This window comes from Onychomys torridus, chromosome 9 (genome assembly GCF_903995425.1).
Source record: "Onychomys torridus chromosome 9, mOncTor1.1, whole genome shotgun sequence".
Taxonomy (NCBI): domain Eukaryota; kingdom Metazoa; phylum Chordata; class Mammalia; order Rodentia; family Cricetidae; genus Onychomys; species Onychomys torridus.
This window is the reverse complement of record NC_050451.1, coordinates 72,079,760-72,086,389: the sequence shown is the minus strand read 5'-3', so window position 1 is coordinate 72,086,389 and position 6,630 is coordinate 72,079,760. Positions and strand designations below refer to the sequence as shown.

Genomic DNA, 6,630 nt, shown 5'->3' with positions numbered 1-6,630 from the left:
TGTCTCTCTCCAGTCTTCTACTTCCCAGAATTCTCTTCTCTCTTGTCCCGCCTATACTTCCTGCCTGGCCACTGGCCAATCAGAATTTTATTTACACAGAGCCATATCCATTATACTATGTATATATTTCTACTTGTGTTTAAGGTATTATGTTTGTATAGCACATTTTAAATTGTAATGGATAATTAAAAATAGATTAATAATTAATCAGCTGTGATAATCATAGCCGTGTTAGTTAAGTCTTCTAGGTATACATAGAGATATTTTCAAATAGATAGGTAATCAAATACTTCAAAGACCTTCAGAATATGGCATTTAAAATATTTTTAAAATTTAGACTTTCTGGACAGTGAGACATGTCTGCTCCTGGCAACACCGATTTACTTCAGAGACAACTATGGGCATTGAAGACACTTCATATGGAGTTTATCTTCACCTTGGCAAAAATAGCCATTTGGGCAAGAAACTGTTCTTGCCTGGACTGCTCGATCAACTGGACATACAGGACCCATAGGAAGGTGACCACTGAACTTTGCTTGACAAAATGGTCCTCAGGCTCCTGCTTCACAGAGGAAACGGCCAGACATTCTACAGGACACTGAGAGAAGTGACCAAGAGACTCTAGCCCTATGGGCTGAAGACAGATGCCCCAACTTTACAAAGGAACATTAGGTGACTGTCCAGGCTGCCAGCTGTCTCTGTCTACTCTTGCAAGACTCCTGAAAAATGCTTACATCCTTCTCCCGGTTCTCAGGTAATATTATATCCTTCTGAGGTCTTTGATGTGGTTGAAGACTAGATAGTTATAATTTCCTCAGTTATGATAAAAGATACATTAGATATAAAACCTTAGACTCATAAATATAAGATAGATAGGATATCTTCTTTAATATTGTAACTGTAATTCTTGCTTGATAATTGTTTTGTTATATGTAATTGTACTATGTAAAAGTTAAAACCTTCCTTTAAAAAAAAAGAAAAGGGGAAGTGCTGTGGATATGGCTCTGTGTAAATAAAATTCTGATTGGCCAGTGGCCAGGCAGGAAGTATAGGCGGGACAAGAGAGAAGAGAATTCTGGGAAGTAGAAGACTGGAGAGAGACACCGCCAGCCGCCGCCATGAGAAGCAACATGTAAAGACACTGGTAAGCCACAAGCCATGTGGCAAAGTATAGATAAGCAGAAATGGGTTAATTTAAGAGAGAAAAAGTAGATAACAAGAAGCCTGCCACAGCCATACAGTTTATAAACAATGTAAGTTTCTGTGTGCTTTCTTGGTTGGGTCTGAGCGACTGTGGGACTGGCGGGTAAGAGAGATTTGGCTTGACTGGGCTAGGCAGGAAAACTCTAACTACAGTTATCAAATATTGTCCAGGAGTAATGAGGGTTAATGACCTTGATAAGTTGGAATTACAATAAGTGCAAACAATATCAAGCAAAAAACACATAGTAAAATCCAGGGAAGTCTAGGGCATGGGTAGGTGGCCTGTTACAAAGATCATTCCAAAAGGTGTCCTATCCTAAAGAACCTGAGTCTAATACTTAATATATTCTATCTAAGATATTATATATGTATATATACTAAGTTGTAACTATAACTGCTAATCTCCAACCTCATCAAAGACCTGAGAAGGAATATAATAATACCTGAGAAATGGGAGAAGGATGCAAGCAACTTTCGGGAGTCTTGCAAGAGTAGACAGAGACAGCTAGCAGCCTGGACAGTCACCTAATGTTTCTCAGCATTGTTGATGCATTCAAATTGGCTACAGGCCTAGAGTATCTGACAGACCATTTTCAGAAGCAGGAATTCTGAAAGACCATCTTACCCTGTCTTGGCAAAGTATAGTGGTCGTTTTGCTTGTGTCCCACTTGTCCAGAAAGGACAACATTTGTACTGTTAGCAGTTGAGGCAAGGGCAGTTCTTTGCCCAGTAGGCCATTTTGTGCCAAGAAGACAAACTTCCAAATGGAAATGTCTTAGAAGCCCAACATTCTCTCGGGATCAAATTGGTGCTGCCAGGAGCAACTGTGTCTCATGTCAACAGAATTCTAAGTTATTTAAATGCCATATTCTCTAGGTCCATGGAGTGTAGATTACCTGTCCATCTGACCTGGAGAGATGGCTCAGAGTTTAAGAGCATTGACTGTTCTTTCAGAGGTCCTGAGTTCAATTCCCAGCACCACATGGTGGCTCACAACCATCTATGAAGAGACCTGATGCCCTCTTCTGGCCTGCTAGCATACAAGCAGACAGAACACTGTATATGTAATAAATACAATAAATATTAAAAAAAAAAAGCCCAGCTAGCTCAGTCAGTAGAGCATGAGACTATTAATCTCAGAGCCATGGGTTCGTGACCCAAGTTGGGCGCCAGATATTGGTGAAATTATTAAGGCCACTCTATGTAATTAAAAAGGAGGTTTATTTTGTGGGGTAACTTACAAATGAAGGGGTAGGTTTCAGGGTCTGGCAAAGGTATAGCACAGTCCGGCAGTGTTCTCTGGAGAAGTCTGCTCAGTCTACTTCCAGCTTCCAGGGTCCTGGAACAAAGAGAGAGACCTCCTCCCGATCCTCGGTCTTCTGCTTCCTCCTCCGCCCTGCCTTGTGGGTGTGACCATTACCGAAGCCTCAATGGGGGTTGGAACTTCCAGGCCAATGCTGGGATGGCTATCCACTACAAATCAATGGTCATTAATATCACTTAATATCAATGGACTTAATTCACCTATAAAAAGACACAGACTAGCAGAATGGATATGAAAACAGGACCCATCTTCCTGCTGCATACAAGAAACACACCTCAAATTCAAAGACAGACACCTCCTAAGAATAAAAGGCTGGGAAAAGACTTTCCAATCAAATGGTCTTAAGAAGCAAGCTGGTGTAGCCATCCTAATATCCAGCAAAATAGACTTCAAACTAAAATCATTCAAAAGAGATGATGAAGGACATTACATATTCATCGCAGGAAAGATCCACCAAGATGAAGTTTCAATTCTGAACATTTATGCCCCAAACACAAGGGCATCCACATATGTAAAAGAAACATTACTAAAGCTTAAATTACATATAAAACCCCACACATTAATAGTGGGAGACTTCAACACCACACTTTCACCTCTAGACAGATCGGCCAAATTGAAACTTAACAGAGACATAATGGACTTAACTGATGTTATGGCACAAATGGACTTAATTGATATCTACAGAACTTTCCACCCAAACAAAAAAGAATATACCTTCTTCTCAGCACTCCATGGAACCTTCTCTGAAATCGACCACATACTTGGCCACAAAGCAAATCTTAACATATACAAAATAATTGGAATAACCCACTGTGTTCTATAAGACCACCATGGTTTAAAGTTAGATTTCAACAACAAAAAACTGCAGAAATCCTACAATTTCATGGAAACTGAACAATGCTCAACTGAATCACCAATGGGTTAAGGAAGAAATAAAGAAAGAAATTAAAGACTTCCTAGAGATCAATGAAAATGAATACACCACATTCCCAAACTTATGGGATACTATGAAAGCAGTGCTAAGAGGGAAATCCATAGCACTGAATGCCCACATAAGGAAGCTGGAGAAATCTCACGCGAGTGACTTGACAGCACACCTGAAATCCCTTGAACAGGAAGAAGCAAAGTCTCCAAGGAGGAACAGACTCCAGGGAATTATCAAATTGAGAGCTGAAATCCATAAAATAAAAATAAAGAGAACAATACAAAGGATTAATGAAACAAAGAGTTGTTTCTTTGAAAAGATCAACAAGATAGACAAGCCCTTATCCAAACTAACCAAAAGACACAGAGAGAGCATCCAAATTAACAAAATCAGAAATGAAAAGGGGGGCATAACAACAGACAATGAGGAAATCCAGAGAATCATCAATCATTCAAAAACCTCTACTCCACAAAACTGGAAAATCTAAAAGAAATGGATAATTTTCTGGATAGATACCACATACCTAAGTTAAATCAAGACCAGATAAACCATTTAAATAGTCCAATAACCACAAGGAAATAGAATCAGTCATTAAAACTCTCCCAACCAAAAAAAGCCCTGGACCTGATGGTTTCAATGCAGAATTCTACCAGATCTTCAAAGAAGACTTAAAAACAATACTCTTTTTATGTTCCACACAATAGAAGAAGAAGGCATATTATGAAACTCCTTCTATGAGGGTACAATTACTCTGATTCCCAAACCGAACAAAGATGCAACAAAGAAAGAAAACTACAGACCAAACTCCCTCATGAATATTGATGCAAAAATACTCAATAAAATTCTGGCAAACAGACTCCAAGAACACATCAAAACAATTATCCACCATGATCAAGTATGCTTCATCCCCAGGATGCAAAGGTGGTTCAACATACGAAAGTCCATCAATGTAATACACCATACAAACAAACCCAAGGAAAAAAACCACATGATCATCTCACTAGATGCAGAAAAGGCATTTTACAAAATCCAACACCCCTTCATGACAAAGGTCTTGGAGCGATCAGGAATACAAGGAACATACCTAAACATAATAAAGGCAATCTATAGCAAGCCAACAGCCAACATCAAATTAAATGGAGAGAAACTCAAAGCAATACCACTAAAATCAGGAACAAGGCAAGGCTGTCTCCTCTCCCCATACTTATTCAATATAGTACTTGAAGTTCTAGCCAGAGCTATAAGACAACATAAAGAGATTAAGGGGATACAAATTGGAAAGGAAGAAGTCAAGCTCTCCCTATTTGCAGATGACATGTTAGTATACATGAGTGACCCCAAAAATTCAACCAAGGAACTGATACAGCTAATAATATCCTTCAGCAACGTTGCAGGATACAAGATAAACTCAAAAAAATCAGTAGCCCTCCTATATACAGTAGACAAACAGGCTGAGAAGGAAATCAGAGATACATCACCATTTACAATAGCCACAAATATTATAAAATACATTGGGGTTACTCTAACTAAGCATGTGAAGGACCTATATGACAAGAACTTTAAGTCCCTGAAAAAAGAAATTGAAGAAGATGTCAGAAAATGGAAAGACCTCCCATGCTCATGGATAGGCAGGATTAACATAGTAAAAATGGCGATCTTACCAAAAGCAATCTACTGATTAAACACAATTCCCATCAAATTACCAACACAATTCTTCACAGACCTGGAAAGAATAATACTCAACTTCATATGGAAAAACAAAAAACCTAGGATAGCCAAAATATCCTATACAATAAAACAACCTCTGGAGGCATCACATTCCCCGACCTCAAGCTCTACTGTAGAGCTACTGTAATAAAAACAGCTTGGTACTGGCATAAAAACTGACATGTGGACCAATGGAATCAAACTGAAGACCCTAACATTAATCCGCACACCTATGAACATATAATTTTTGACAAAGAAGCCAAAAATGTACAATGGAAAAAAGAAAGCACCTTCAACAAATGGTGCTGGCATATGTCCAAGTGGATCAATGACCTCAACATAAATCCAGCTACACCAAACCTGATAGTAGAGAAAGTAGGAAGTACTCTTGAACGCATTGGCACCGGAGATCACTTTCTAAATATAACACCAGTAGCACAGACACTGAGAGAAACAATCAATCAATGGGGCTTGCTGAAACTGAGAAGCTTTTGTAGAACAAAGGATACGCTCAACAAGACAAAGCAACAGCCTATAGAATGGGAAAAGGTCTTCACCAACCCCACATCTGACAGAGGGCTGCTATCCAGAATATATAAAGAACTTAAGCAATTCGACATCAAAATGCCCAACAGTCCAATTAAGAAATGGGCTATAGAACTAAACAGAGAATTCTCCACAGAGGAAGTTCAAATGGCTGAAAGAAATTTAAGGAATTGCTCAACATCCCTAATTATCTGGGAAATGCAAATCAAAACGACTCTGAGATACCACCTTACACCTGTGAGAATGGCTAAGATCAAAAGCACCGAAGACATCTTATGCTAGAGAGGATGTGGAGCAAGGGGAACTCTCCTCCACTGCTGGTGGGAATGCAAGCTTGTACAGCCACTTTGTAAATCAATATGGCACTTCCTTAGAAAACTGGGAATCCATCTCCCCCAAGACCCAGCTATAGCACTCTTGTGCATATACCCAAGGAATACTCAATCATACCACAAGGGCATTTGCTCAGCTATGTTCATATCAGCTTTTTTTGTAATAGCCAGAACCTGGAAACAACCTAGATGCCCTTCAACTGAAGAATGGCTAAAGAAAATATGGTACATATACACAATGGAGTACTACTCAGCAGAGAAAAACAGTGACATCATGAGGTTTGCAGGCAAATGGATAGATCTAGAAAAAATCATCCTGAGTGAGGTAACCCAGACTCAGAAGGACAAACATGGTATGTACTGACTCATAGGAGGATACTAGATGTAAAACAAAGATGACTAGACTGCTACACAACTCCAGGGAGGCTACCTAGAAAACGGGACCCTGGGAAAGACCCAAGGATCATCCAATGACAGAGAAATAGATGAGATCTACATGAACAACTTGGACTACAGTGTGAGTAATAAAGGGCAAGTTTGAGGGAAAGAAAGCTTAGGGGATCAGGAGATCCCAGCTGGATCAAGAACAGAAA

General features: G+C 39.3%; 1 non-coding gene across 1 annotated transcript; it reads left to right on the top strand.

Moving 5' to 3' along the window:
- Positions 1–2,299: 2,299 nt before the first annotated feature.
- On the top strand, positions 2,300–2,372 carry Trnan-auu. Its single transcript has one exon. It is a non-coding gene; the product is annotated as a tRNA-Asn (tRNA).
- Positions 2,373–6,630: the final 4,258 nt, after the last annotated feature.